This window comes from Anguilla rostrata, chromosome 3 (genome assembly GCF_018555375.3).
Source record: "Anguilla rostrata isolate EN2019 chromosome 3, ASM1855537v3, whole genome shotgun sequence".
NCBI classification, from domain to species: domain Eukaryota; kingdom Metazoa; phylum Chordata; class Actinopteri; order Anguilliformes; family Anguillidae; genus Anguilla; species Anguilla rostrata.
Genome location: NC_057935.1, coordinates 38,688,075 through 38,703,731, shown reverse-complemented (window position 1 = coordinate 38,703,731; position 15,657 = coordinate 38,688,075). Strand labels below are relative to the sequence as shown.

The 15,657-nt window shown below is 40.1% G+C and overlaps 1 protein-coding gene across 2 annotated transcripts in view; it reads right to left on the bottom strand.

Annotated features, from left to right (window-relative positions):
- The window catches only part of b3galt1b (UDP-Gal:betaGlcNAc beta 1,3-galactosyltransferase, polypeptide 1b), a 126,979-nt gene that overhangs the window by 81,677 nt on the left and 29,645 nt on the right, over positions 1-15,657 (bottom strand). For both annotated transcript variants that reach the window (XM_064327452.1, XM_064327450.1), the window contains exon 2: positions 7,258-7,459. The gene's annotated coding sequence lies outside the window, so the exon portion shown is untranslated. The remainder of the gene's footprint in view (positions 1-7,257; positions 7,460-15,657) is intronic.

Here is a 15,657-nt window from a genome sequence, read left to right as displayed (position 1 = left end):
TATTAATAAAACATCTTATATTGTAGGCATCCTTTGTAAACTCTTACCACGTTTTATTAGACTCTTTCAATTGCGTGTTTTATATGCATTGCCCAGCCTAAATGGGAGAACAGTGTTTCTCTCTCAAAATCTATCAAATGCAACGTGCAAAATATCAATAAAAGGCTCAAAAGAGATCTACGAGGACAGGGATTAAAAGCTGCAAATTACTTGTACATAAAATGACTCGTGAAACATTTACGGTTGGCAGAGGAAAACTTGTGCTAAGCGAAGGAAAGCCACATCCCTCGATATAAATAATTGGCGACAAGTAGGCACCAGGTCAATGGCTAGATGCCCTTAAGCAGGGGTATACCTTGGAACCCTAGCCAATGAAAGCTTAACTTACCCCAGCAGGAAGCAGACAGACCCCTGCTCAGAGCAAGTTCCTTTCCAGACTCAGCCACACGGAAGGCCAGGTCTATTTATCTAGAAGCTTCGCAATCTAGCCTAAGATAAACTGATAAGATAAACTGATAATGATTCGGAGAAAGCAAACAATGAGCTGAACGACGCATTTTCAGTACACTACATGCTGGACCTCCCTATTCACTGCCAATAACACAAAATTTTGATTGGAATTTAATGCACCACACACAAAAGACACACCAGTGCAAAACATGCTCTGATCTCATTCATTGTTAAACCGTTTGTCTATAATTGGAACGTGTTAAACTTCTTGGAACTGCTGTGAGAAAAACACACAAGCAAGCCATCTCCAGCGAAATCCCTTCGGGCTGTGAGTCAACAGCCCTACAACTGGGATGCTGCAAAGCAGCTACACAACGCTGAAAGACTGAGAAAGACCCAAAGTCAGGTAGCTGGAGATGGAGTGCTTATTTAAGCAAATGTTTGTCAGCATATTTTTCAACAAATTAGTTGTATTTCTTCAACTGCAGTACTGAAAACCATGGGATTATTGTAACTCTCCAGTCTGTATTCTTCGAAGGTGCCGTCCTAGTCATGAAAATCCATATTTAGCATACAAATGTGAAACCGGTCCTGCACGTAAATCAACTGGCATCTACAGTAGCACTTATTAAATCAGATAAAGAATGCTAAACAGGTAATTACTTCTGCGGCACGTGAGCATGAACGTTCAGGTTTTCTATGGTTCAAGTGGAAAAATATTAGGTTCTTCTTCAGAGCTTTGCACAAAGGGTGGACAATTTGATCTCTTGGTTCAAATTCAAATTGCTATCATGTAATATGTCATCATGTAACCTTTCATGAGGTTTAAAACAGAAAATTACTTAAACACTTATTGCGTGCTACTGTAAAAGTTAAAACACTTCAAAATCACATAAATCCACTTCCGCAAAATCCACCTAAAGCAATTCAGTCATTAATCGATCAATTGAATCAAAAGCAGCATTGCAAATATCTGTTTGTAAAATATACTGTAACATAGACCTCTGTTCATGCTTAGAGATTGTGGTGACTGGACAAAATGAGTACCACATTAAACTGAACAATGAAAATACATTTGAAAGAGTATGATTTTTGGGACAGGGAAGAAGGACTATGCAATTCTCAGTGGTGTAATAACCTCTACATCACTCCTTTTAAAAAAGCACCATCAGATACCGCCCTCAGAGACGTGTTGCATACTCTATTAAACGAGGAGGGAGATTTTTATTTATTGCCTGGAGCACAAATAAAAAGCACAAAAGCAACAAAATGGCAGCCCCTCCTTCAAAAATATTAGTTAAACGAAAATCGATTTCTAGCATAAATACAACAGTAAACCATTATAAAATGTTGATATAGACACCTGAAAAATTGCAACCAGTTAAATTCCCACATGGAACACTTCATTTTCTCTCTCTTCAGGTAAATTTAACTCCTTTGACATTCAGGCAGTCAAGGGAACTGAAGGTATGGGAAATTTCAAAACAAATAGATTTGGTGGTTAAAGCAAAGAAGCTTTCATATGTATGTCATGTCAAAATATTTTAAAAAACTAGACTAAAAAGTGTGTGTGTGTGTGTGCGCGTGCGCGTGCGTAAACACCGGTAAACATTGCATAGAGTAAACATCTAAAATGTTCTTAAGTCGCAACAAAGGAGATGATCATTCTCCATCTTCAGTTAAGACTTGGATTTGCAGTGCTCATTTTCCAGATGACTCGTATATATATGTATAACTAATAGTGGCATATTGTAAACCCCACACACAGAACACGGTCACACCTTATCAAGCTCCTTATTATCACTGCTGAAAAATGCCAGGATTAAAATGTCACACTTTTTCTTCATTAAAAACTGGAGTTACTATCAGAATGAGACCAAGGGACACGTCACAGTACTACAGTTACAGAATACAAATTCAAACAGTTTGCATAAGATGCCAAATATGCATTGCTTTTCAGCGATGTAAAGTATCAGAAAAAAACAATGAATATTCTAATGTGATCCCAATTACCAATGGCTTGATTTCTACCATAATGTAAGTATAATAAGTCAATAAACAACAAAATATTTTTCTGTATTTTCAAGTCACATTGAAAGTACAGAGTTCATAACTAAGTAGTTCTGGTCACTTTGCAAAAAAATATGGCTTTAAAGGTTATAGCATATGTTATGTCTTCACCATCCATTTACAATACCATCAATGGCATGAAAAAATATAATGGTAATGCATCATTCCACAGTTTGTTATTCAAATTATTGTGACCTTTTGCATTTCATAACTGTACTGTCTGTGAGCTCAGCCCTACAAAGAATAATGCACTGTGGCCCCGGATTTCCATTTGAGATCTTAACTCAATTATGTAGACAGAAAAAAAGCACATGAAAGGCAAGCTCAACCTCATTTTAGGGTCACAAAACCAATTGGGTATGGTTGAGTTTTTATTATTTCACACAGCAATTCAATGTCTGTGCCCTTGCCAAGAGAATAACTGATTCTCAAGTTCCTTGCCTTTAATAAGCAATATTATATTAGCCTTACAAAGCACCGATGGGTCCTTTTGAGAGGAAATGAATGAAATAAGCACATCCGCATCTTTTGTCCTAGATGATCCTCTTTTTCCCTTTCACTGAAGGCCTCTGCTACCTAACTGCTGTTTATTCTGAATACAGAACTCAACCGTTTCCCTGGATTCTGATATACTTACATGAAAGCACTAACTGAACAAGCAAGGTTTGAAAAATAATGGATTTCTTCCAGGAGGACATCGGTTTGCCAGTAGGGTAGTGTGGTGGCACTCTACAATATTGTATTGGAGAGCAAGTGAGATCCTTGTATCTGACCTGGTGCTCTGAAGATCCCCTTCCTTCCCACAAGAAAATGGAGAAATTAACTTGAGGTTGAGTGGTGCGTTACTGTGCTCACAGCCAGACCCAAAACCTACAGACCACTTGATAAGATGACGGTTATGTTTCTCAAATTCAAAATAATGTGAAAACCAAGCAGAAAAACAAGGTCCCATTAAAACCATCACTACCATCAAAAGGCACTGAAGACTAGGACTTGCCTACTCATTCAGCTCTTAACACTTTGACCCTGCAAAACTGTTAACAACAAACATCACCGCCCTTCACGGGACACAAACATATCCAATATCATACAAGGTCAGACCTTTAGTTGTGGTTTCAACTCTGGTGCATCTACTTAGAACGGAACATGAATAGAGAAGGTCTTCTAACTGAATGGAAAGCAGGAAATTGTGCAGAAGTTGGGTAAAAAAAAGAAAATGCGTTCTTCCCTTTTCTTTTGTGCTCCATGCAGCATCCCTAGCAACAGTAGCACCCTTCACTCTCTCCTGACCACTTCACGCCCAAGCCCAGTCAGAGAGGTGGAGAACTTGTTCCTGTAGATACTTATTCCTGTCTCTCAAGCTCCCAAAGGACTGGAGGAAGCCATGCATGGACCCGCTGGGCTGTCTGGTTTTACATCATTTGGCTGGACATGAATTCTTAACGTACACAGAGGCTCACATTCATGCTACAGGCACCAGCATGTTCTGTCACGAGCTTTAGTCTACAGCCAGGCAATTCAAGGCTGAGGCTATACAAAAAGGAAAGGTGTGCTAATACTAAGACAATATTTATGGTACTATTACAAAAAAAAAACTAGTTTAATATATTGTTTCTTCCTCTGGCCTGGTCTTGTCAGGTGGCCTCATGTCTTGTATATGCATTACACTTACCAAGGTGCATGCATGTGTTGAACAGGTGAACTTGTCATCTGCATGTCCCCTTGTTTACCTCTTTTTATGAGGAGCTCTTGCTACAGGTTTTGATTGGAGCATATCTCTGTGCACGCTGTACTGTGCTGGTTCAGTTAAGAACTGTCATCCGCCTGCATGGTTGGGTATATGACTGGTGTATGAAGCCAGTGGGTGGGCCTGCTGCCTTTCCCCTCTTCCCATTGGTGGGCTGGAACAAGCTTTTTCTCACGGCAGGGGCCGAGTAAGCACGCTTGATCGATGTGAGGTGGGGGTATATATAGCGCGGTTTTGACAACTTGGAGGCGCGTAAAGAGGTGTACCTCGCACAAAGTGTGCAGTGTAAGCCTGTGTCCGCAGAGTGCTGCTGAGGGGATAAGAGATAAATCTCGGCAACACCGCGCCCGTCCGCTCTTCAATTTATCTGTGAGTCAGGTACTCGCCCTCCGCCCACTGACCGTGGCTCGCCGCCAGGCCAAAAAAAAGAAACCTCATTCAGCATTCGCGCTCATGCCAGGATAACGAGATCGAGCTCATCCAAATCAATATTCAAAATCATGCCTTCAAATTCGCTTCACGCTTTTGTGTTAGTTTGTTCAATTAAGAAGCAATCACGGAAATGTTCACACCGTACTCTGCTTACTCTGACAAGCTCTTAAATATTAGGAAAATGTACAACATCTGGGGTGGCCAGCAGCAGCTGCTGGAGAGGTAAAAGGCAACAACAATGTGTTCTCACCATAAAATCAGCAGTCAGTATAGACCCAAGTAACCAAGTAGGATGAGCTGAGTGTGTAATAAACTTCATTATTTACCAATTAAATGCTGAATAACAAGGAAAACAGACTGTCCAGCACTAGTGTTGATCACTCATGTACTACATAACCTCCAACAGTGCTGAGTTGTTTCATCTATCTATCTATCTATCTGATCTTACTAGTGATTATAAAAATGGACAACAATACATAAATTAAATGTTTTAGTAGTTTTTTTTAATTACTTGTAAAATGTAAATAATAATATACTGTATATATGCATATACTACTCTAAATGGTATTTCTGTTACAATGCCTACCTGTCAAATTGAACAATTGGCATATGGATTTAGTTAGGAAAATACTAAGCTCCCAAGTCAGTGGTTGACAGCAGGATTTAGGCAGCAGGCTTAAGGACTGGTTCCATGACAACATGGAATCTTTCTGACTTCATTAAAACATTCAGTGTGCCCCCCACAGTCGGGCCCCATTGTTATAATATAACATAACAATGGAGCGGATATAGCATGAAACACACTGATAATAGGCAGTCCGCCAGCTAAAATACTACCTACCAAAATGACTATAATGGTGGCTTTGCCTGACATCTAAAATGTTCTTAAGTCGCAACAAAGGAGATAATCATTCTCCATCTTCAGTTAAGACTTGGATTTGCAGTGCTCATTTTCCAGATGACTCATATATATATGTATAACTAATAGTGGCATATTGTAAACCCCACACACAGAAAAGTATGAAAAAGATCTTACTGCACTTAAAGCTGAGTTCAATGACAACCTCAGATGCGAACAATGTATTTTGCAATTCCTTCATCAGGTTAGCTCCTTATGATACAAAATGCCAAAGAGCCATATGGGTGAGCAACAATGCTCTGCAAGTGCAACATGAGTCAATCAATGAGCAGATGATCAATTAATTGCTCATTGATTGACTCAATATAATATAGACAATAATATACATACACAATTCACAGCTTACTTCATACACATTTGCATGCTAGCTAGTAAGGTTTCCACACTCTTTGGAGAGAAAGGAGGTTGCTTTGGACATAATAACCTACTGTATATGTCATCTAATGTTATGTGTTATCTAGCCAGCAATAGTCAAATATGTAATAATTTATTGAACATGGGGGTCCTATTGACCCATGTCTGCAGATTAATAGCTGTAACCATTCCTGAGCTTTGTTTTGACACTCTCATTTTGTACTCAATACAGACTAAAACAAATAATAATACAACTTATTGTATAGTGACACACAAATCCCCACCGGAACTATGCAATTCATTTAGTTAAACTTTGGAAGCAAGATAACTTATCACTGCAAAATAGTGGGCAACTAGGTATACTTTGGGAAAACATGAATCATCTTCCATTATCCAATGAGTATTAACACGTTTTGAAATACATTCTGGATGTCTTCATTAGAGAAACAATGCTTTTTGAGTGATTTTGAGGCATATTGTTTTTGACTACAGATCATATGTTAGTGAAAAACAAAGGCACTAAAAGAAGGTCTAATACTTCACTTGCATTGTTTGCATAGAATGACTATGAACTATGTAAGTCCTGTCATTTTGTGACAAATATGTTTCACATGGCTTGCACAACAAATAATGTTGCCTGACTAAATTAAACAAATTGCTGTCCCCTGCACATAAGCACAATCAAGCCGTATGCACACAAGCACAATAAACTACAGCAACAATGTACCACCATACTACCCTGTGAAATATGTAGTCCTTAAAAACAAAGTTAAATAAATAAATAAATAAATAAACATATTTCTAATTTTAATTTATCTTGCTTGTGGATCAATGGAAGCATTACCATGAAAGTTCCTGCTTGTTTGGAAGCATTTCAAGCAAGAAGAAAATTCTCAAAACATTTTCTGACCTTCAGAACTGTCTACAGTGAGATTCCACAATCCACAATTTCTGTTAATAGTATTCAGACTCGTAGGTGATACAAATTATTCATTGGCACAGAAATCAACATAGACCACATAATGACTTGAATCCAAGATAGCCTGAACAAGAGGATAAATATGCAAAATTTTCACAGATACTAACGGGGCACATTTGTTTTAAAACTTTTCATGATAACAGAACATTAACATTCAGTTATGTGAATGTGTGTGAGCAATGGCTATAAACATAGGTTTAGACTGGCTTGGCATGCACTGTAATTAAATAGCTCTCGTCTGAACCAAACAGCACTACTATTCTATGTACATAAGTCATAAGTCATTGTCGGTACTGGCCTACAAACCTGAGTACAAAGAGGTGGGTGTGGCATCAGGAGCGAGCAGCGAGCGAACAGAGCAGGAGTGCGGAGGTCAAGGCGAAGAGCTCGTCTGCAAAGGGAGATGAAGGCCCAGCGGAGGATGAAGGGGACTCGCTGATCAGAGAGACAAGTCCGGCAGATGACAGGTCTGACAAGCTCTGTGTCTCGGGAGCTTCCCGCCAGTCCCCTACGAGAGAGGAGAACAACAATTAATGACCACAAGGCGCCGAGCAGATCCATACTACCAGGCCGAGGACAGTCAGAACCGACCTCGCGCACACCCCCTCCCTACAAGCGCTCCCTTCATCTTCCCCGGAAAACAAAGGACTTAGGCTAATCACCAATCAAGTCTCTAAAAGTCAGAATCCATTCCCACACATACTGTTACAGCCATCTGCTGCCGATTTGGACAGACCCGGTTTTCTTCTGGAGAAAGCTTACATGTCACGCTGGGTTCTGCGTTTGAAGTCGGTGTTGCCTATCTTTGCATATAATTACTCCGTTTAGCATGTGCTGCTTTACTTGTTTCGCAGTGCAGGTTTCGCTGCCTTCTCCTCGCCGTCCTCTCTGCTGCCGCCATTTCGATTAGCCCCGCAGTTCATCTCAGAAAAATCATTAATGCAGAAAATAATGCCTTAATATGATAATGTTTCATGCCTATTGAACTTCTTCAAGATGAATGCAAATTGGTTCAAATGGTAACGACGTGTTGCTACTTTTGTTAAAGCCATTAAGTAAGGGGAAGTTGTAAGTTCACGTCTCTGCTATCATTAAATCTCAAAATTGTTCTGTGCATGCAAGACCGACAAGGAGAATGGTACTGTGGGAGGAGTTATTTATGTAGATAATTTAACCTTAATTTATATCAGCTCTAAGCAGTAATCATTCCGAACAAAATTAGGCAAACTGGCTCATTCAGAGCAAATTAGGGCTGACCTGTGTTCACTCAGACTGATGTGATGAACACAGGCCCACACACATTGCCCATTAGGCTTAATTAGTGAAAGTACTTCATTGGCCTAAACTGGAATTAAAAAAAGTTAAACAAAGGACAACAAAAGAAATTGAGGAGCAGTTTCCAATTTTGCAGTTGTTTTATCTTCATTTAAAAAAATGGAATGAAGCCACTGCAATGTAAAAATATCAGCTAGGTATACGAGAAGTCAAATGAGAGTGCAGACAGTCAAAGGGAGACTGTATTACATTTTATTCCACAATCTTTCGTTATCCTGTGCAGACAGTAGATGTGAAATTTGATTTGCATTTTTGGGTTCATTATTTTTACATACATAAAGTGCTTTAGCTGACACCAGTGTGCCGATAAATAACAACAGCCACAAGCTGAAGGCGCACCGTCTGATAAGAAAAAGGGTCAGCGTGTTTTGAGGGGAGCTACCACACATTGCGTGTTTTGAGGGGAGCCACCACACATTGCGTGTTTTGAGGGGAGATATGAATGAAGCCCCCATTGTACAACACTAGATAGCTTTTTATCACTCATTTTACTTGCTCAGCCCACTCACAGTTGTAGGCCCCTCCCATAGATGTAATGACACCGGTTGACCCAGTAGAGTGCAAGATAGCAGGCAGGTCCTCTAAAGTGCAGTGCAGACCACTTTCGCTTCTTTTCATTCTCCAGTTAAGCAGCTGAGCTGAGCGCCGCTGCACTGGAGGTCTGCAGTTCCTGTGCAGCAGCTGTAGGCCTGCAGCTGCCCAATCTATCAGCGGCATCGCTACTGCCTGATGACGCGGGAAACACCCCATCTTCCTGGGTGATGCCAGTTATGCCACTCATAGCTGGTTCTGGCATGGCCAGGATTTGATTCTGCACCTTGAGGATTCGATTCTGCGCCTTGAGGATACAATTCTACACCTTGAGGCACGTCACTGCACCAAAATGTCTAGCTATTCTTAAGCTGCTGTGGATATTCCATTTCCCAGGAAAGAAAACAGCAGAAATGAACGATCGCCACACTGCTTGTGCAAGGGTAAATATAATCAATCCAGGAATTGTGACCATCACCACACTGTTAGTGCAAAGGATGCAGTTACTCACCCTCACAACTCAAGGATTCATAATATTTACCATGTGAATGCAGGGCCCTGCAGTGAATGCAGACAGGGCTTGTTATCCTTTCCACATAAAACAAATAAATGAGCATTCACAGTGGATACTGACAGAGCTACTCAGCCCACACATTTAAAATACCTGTTTAAACGAGGAGCTCTCAGAGATAATCCAGACCCAAAGTATTTCAATTGTATTCTCAATCTTTACTGAAAAAAATTTGAATCCAATATATTATTTGTAAGAAAGAAAGTTCCTCTCTCAATCTTTATTTACCTAGTTATTGCAGAGGAATTTCCTTCGTGAAATAGCCTTCGAAAATGCATTTTACAGTTTTCTTTCACGAGGTAAATCATCAAAGGAACTGATATCTGGCAGCACCCTTTAAAGATAAAGTTGTCAATTTCCCTCCCAGTTCCCATGTCCCTGTCCATATCAGCTCAGTTGGGATCTCCCATCAGTCTCTTACAGCTGGTCTAGGTTCTGTTCTGAGTTAAAATCCACACACACGATGCAGAAAAAAAAACACATGATGGTAATTGATTACTGTATCTTACATCAGCCTTATTGTCACATAACACTTGAACCCAATATCAAACAAGAATCTCTTAATTACCATTCACCTCATCAAAATGAAATAATGTCCTTCTTTTTTTCACAGAAGAGGTACTAGACATGTCTGTGAACAAAAAAAAAAAACATAAAAAGAACAGACAAAAGATAATAACATAAAATTGTTTGATTGGGAACACATTCAACCCAGTTAGCCTCATCATTTGCAAACCAAACAGTCTTTGCCAAAGTTTGCACAATTTGCTAGATGTCACTTTTTAAAATGCATTTTTAACTGCACTTCAACACGCATCAATTTTACAGTTCTGTCTCTGCTATGGCAACTTAATGGCATAAGGTTATGGGTAAAAGCTAATAATTATCCAGAGCTTCTTACACAGGGGTAGTTCAGTGTTTAAGATGACACATTTTCTTTATTTTTCAATTGATGAGCACAGCTATGTTACGTGACTTTTTCTTTAAAATCTTCTTGTGCTCAAAACGACTTTCAATTTTAAATGCCAAAAGACTTACCAAAAGCCTCAAAATACAACACCTTGCATTGCATGCTTAGAACATTTCAAGTAAGTAGCAAATTATGTAATTAAAATGTAAACTGAAAAAAATTATTTTATAGAAGCACAAACACCCCAACACTTGATTAGCATGCACTTTGTGAGCAGGGTATTATTAATTAATGTATTACACATTAATGCTGCCAGCACAATAAATGTGTTCTTAAAAAAATGCTGCTATCAGTCCCTCTGTGTTAATGTGGTGTGCTTCACTGTGTCTAACGAAGGATCCTGCCCTTCTCCTCCTCTCCCTCTCTACCTCAGTTGAAAACACAAAAATTGCATGCCCTTTTTATACCCCAGAGAATACAAATACCACAGTGTAAGACTGCTGCAATCATAACAGATTGAACACGATTCTGTATTTTGAAAAGCACATCAATGCGGATGACCTCAATATCTATGCATAACAATAGTCACTGTAAACAAAGAATAACCATACTCTGTGTTTACGGTAAAACAATTCTCGCACAATCCAAGAACAGCAGCAGAAACTTTAACGACAGCCTCTCCTGTAATTCAACAATCACGACGTCTGAGTTCATCGTTGCCTTTCCCAGTCTGAAGGGTCACCTCTATCTTTTCCGGTGAGCCGGGCATTCTGACAATGCGCACATCTGCAGGTTAATGCGCCTCGTCTGAACGGGAGAAACCGAGGGAGTCGGAGAGCACAGGGGTCATTTCCGACCTCAGGCTCTTCCTCTCCCCTCTATGTCTATGGGGTTTACTAACATTCAAAATGCACTTGCTAAGCTTTGTTTAAACTATTATCTGTCTATCACGCAGCCCTATGTATTGCAGGAAGAACTTGCTGATAGTGATACAGCTAGAAGAATGCGATCAATAATAGACAAATGGATTGACTTCGCACAGCGCGGTCAGACCAGGATAAGCCTCTTATCTGAACGGACAGAACATGAAATAGTACAGCCTACAATGAGCCTACAGGCAAACACAGGAAGAGGGACATTACAATAAGTCACTCTCATACGTCCATCCATTGGAATTAGACTGATTAAATTAAACAGAATTCCTCTACAGGCAATGGACAGGAAGGTAACACACCGGGCAATTTCCCACTCACTAGCAACAGATCGCAAGAGCACAAAATCACAATCTGAAAAACACATTCCCAAAACCCAACAGACTGCAGAAGCGAGGTGAATTTCACATGAAATAGGTGGTACAAAAAACTGCCCGTTGAAACTAAATCTCTCACAAGAGATGAACAAAAGCCTCCACGCTGCAAGGTGCGAGCAAAGCCTGCTGTTCTCAGACGGTTCGCAGGAGAACGGAGATGAATGTAAAAATGTTTCTGACATCTTCTCCATGCCCGCTCAGCAGGGGAGTAGCGCCTCTCGCCGTGTCCCTTCCCGAACAGGCGATGGAAGCGCATCACCAAACACATCAGGCCTTGTTTTGACTTTGACTTCTCACAAGGTCAAGGGTTCAGCAGACAGCAAGCATATGGGTCCAGCTGTTAGGAGTGATCCATAAAACATTTCCATCTGGCCACCGGGGAAATCAGCAGTCGAACCTCTGGAGGCCCGAGAGACACTCATCTTCCTGCTGGCAGCTGAGTCACAGAGAGAGAGATATCTAGCAGGTGCTCACTTGTAATTTATGGTTTCTGAAATTATTCTATATATATTTTCTTGATTCTCACTCTTGATACATGTTGCTTTTATTCCAAGGAGGGAGACCCAACTCCATTCTCAACGGTTTCAGTAATGTGTGTAAATAGGTTACACAAAAGACGTGTACCAATGAAAAACAATCTACTCATACAGACTTTACTCATTACTCTTCCTTACCCAAATAACTTTGCAGGGACAAGCCCAAAATAGAGAGAGCAGGAGCGCTCAAAGCTCCAAAACAACACCTTTAATCCTGTTTCGTTAAAGGTGGCGACAACTCCTCACGTAATGCAACACTCACAATGCGTGCAATGTCTGCATGGTGCATTTCAAACTCGCAAGAAATTTCCAGCAACTTAAAATGACCGAGAGACAGAGAGACAGAGAGACTTACAAATCAGACCTTGTCAGGAAATATCAAACTTCCACCTACAGTGTAACATAAAGAAAAGAAATTAGGTAAAAATCTAAAACCAGCCACATACAACACAAAACACAGGAAGACAATGTTTCTTCTCTTAACTCCCCCAAACTCCAAAACTTGACTTAGTCCTAAACATCCTAAATTGTGCTGCATCCTAAAGGAACTGAAGATACAGACCCGATTTGGTTGATGCCACATTAAAGCACTGAATGAATTTGTTTGAAAGGACTGACTAACCTAAGGTCTGCCAAAATATTTTTCTAAAAGGTTAAATTTTCCACATTGTTAAACTGAAGTATTGTTGCCTACACCCCACACAACCCAAATATCATATTTGGTCCCACACAATTTTAATGCCACAATGGGTTCCACACATTCTGAATAAGCCGAAACACTGTGAACCTCACAACAGCCTAAATTTGTTCATATGCAAGGGATTAATTGTAACACTTTACAATAAGATTTCATTGTATTAAGTTCAGTCTTTGTCAACAAACCGGAAAAAAACGGAATGAATCTATAAACAGGGCATTTGCAAAAATGAACAAATCATTTATAAAAAATGTATAAAATCATGTACCATTCTCTTCCATGTTATCTCAATGTAATTGACGCATGATTTGTTCCCTTTTAGTCATCACAATTATTGTTTCATATACTGGCAGGAAAAGTATTTTCTAACACGAACAAATTGTTCTAAATGTAACACTTGCATAGATAGCACATTATTTACACCTAAGAAGGCTACTTGCTCAATCTCTAGCTTCTATTCCACCATTGCTAATGGTTTAGTTAACATGAATAAATGTTAACATATTAGTTTGTTCTTTGTTCAGGTTAGTTAATTCCTTAACTCATGTTAGTTAATGGAACCTTATTGTAAAGTGTTACCAGATTAATAATATATTTAAATGCCCAAGCGGTTTCCTTTGATGTTTGGGGTGCGAGGGGTGTGTGGTGGAGAGGGGGTGGGCAAGGCAAGTGCTGGATTTCAAGCCTAACAAGAATGTGTAATTTTTGTAACAATTGAATATTGTACTTCCCACAAGCAAATGACCTGAAATCAAAGCATACCATCTCCTCTCATATGCCATAATATAAAACTAGACATCTAACAAGAGCTCCCATTAAATATAGAATTTTGTATGGGAACTACAATCTCAAACAGAAAAAAATAAATGAATCAGAAGCAGGGCATGAAAGCATCGGCTTTGGCTCTGTCAAGGGCTTGGAGCTGCATTCCTAACCCGTAAACCACTCCAGCTCTCGCCCTGAGTAAACAGAAGCACTTAGCGCTGTAGCAGGGAGGAGTCAGATTTGAATAGTGAATCTGGCAAAGAGTCAGTTTCAGATTTCTTTAACGCAGTGCCTTCCGCTGGGAGCACTGATTGCAGCTACGACGTGATGACATCACGTGGGGGTGGAGCGCAAAACAAAAAATAGCCCAAAATCTTATTACATTACAGTCATTATTTTTTCATGCTCTTTGGATTCCGTACATTATTTAAGGATGTGATGGCTTAGCAGTAACCAACACCGGAGAGAATTTAAAGTGTTTGAATTCAACGACAGCATAAAGGTAGATACAGAATCAGACACAGGCGAAGGCTGTCCCCATCAAATCCTCATTACTTTCTTAGTTCTGTTGTAATCCTGAAAGCTTTTGTTTGGGCTTCACCCAGCTTGAAATGTTGAAGCACTCTGTGAGTCAGGAAGGTTCTCACAGAGGTATCTATCACACTCCTGCTAAAGGATGCATCGGAGTATAGCCCTTATCGATCGACATCGCTACTGGATGCTAATGTGAAAATACTGGCTAAGCTACTTCCAGGTTGGATGCCACCATGACAGATATCATTTCAACAGACTAAGCTGTTTTTAAGAGGGGTCCTCATTCCTTCGCTAATGCTTTTTATCGCAATGTTGTGCATATCTGGATGAGCCTGCAGTTATTGCCATGGAATCAGAGAAGGCATTTGTCTGGGTGGAATGGGGATATGTATTTGCAGTCTTGGAAAAGTTTGATTTTGGACATAAAGTCATAGTGTGGCCGCACAAGCAAGTGATTACAAATAAATTGAGCTCTTGACCACGCCAGGCCCAACTGTGGCCTGCTTACTAAAGCTGCGCAGGAAGTGTCATCCTCTGACTCTTATCTGTCTGAACATGGCTTGTGGGCTGCAGTGTGAAAAGAAGCAGACGGTGACATCACTTGCGATGGAGAAAGCGTGCTTGTCTATGCTGTCCTGCATTGGGAGTGGGGTTAGGTGCGGATGTAGCCTACATGATTGAGAATTCCAAATTGTAGAGAAACTGTGTGGAGAAAATGGGCTAAATCATAAAAAATGAAATGGGGCAAACTCCATATGTCTCTAGCTGAGAGAATTAATTGGGTAAAAATGAATGTCTGGCTCAGGTTTTTATATTTATTTCTGTGTCCTCCACAGTTTCTGTCCAATCCTTTTTCCACTCAAAAGATAAGCTATCACCTTTTCATGGGGCAGTGTTATGGCCAACAACCCCCTGGGTTATAGTAACCAGAAAGTTAACAACTTATAAATGCCACACCTCAAGTCAATACCAAAAAGCAAAACCTTATATCTTTAAGGCAACACATACACAACACAAAACACAGGACAGAAATGCAGGCTCAGAGGAGGAATGTGAGAGTAAGATAGCAATATCTGCTCTACGCGGTGCAACATTTTTACCTATGATACGACTCTGAATCTTCCAAATCTATGCAGCCACACTGCAATGAGAATCCCAAAGGTAGAAAGTGCAGGGAGAATTGGATTTTCCTGATCCAAATTGTACTACTGCTAGGCAGCAAATACTCAAAAAACTGTATACTGGGTTCAGACCCAAGAGACAGATTGGTGTCAGAAAGAAGCAAAATAAAATTTCTCAATATCTCTCCCTGCCCTAGTCCCTGCCAAGCCATGTCTCTGTCCCTCATGTTATATCTCTCACCCCATTGATGCTTCCGCCCTCAAGATCTGGTCCCAGTTTCAACAGCATTTTGAGCTTGGAGGTTTGTCTTTCCTAGTCCCCATATGTAATAACCGCTTCTGCCTTCCAGCTAAACTAGACTCCACTTTCATGTAATAGCAGAAATTAGCCAAAGCT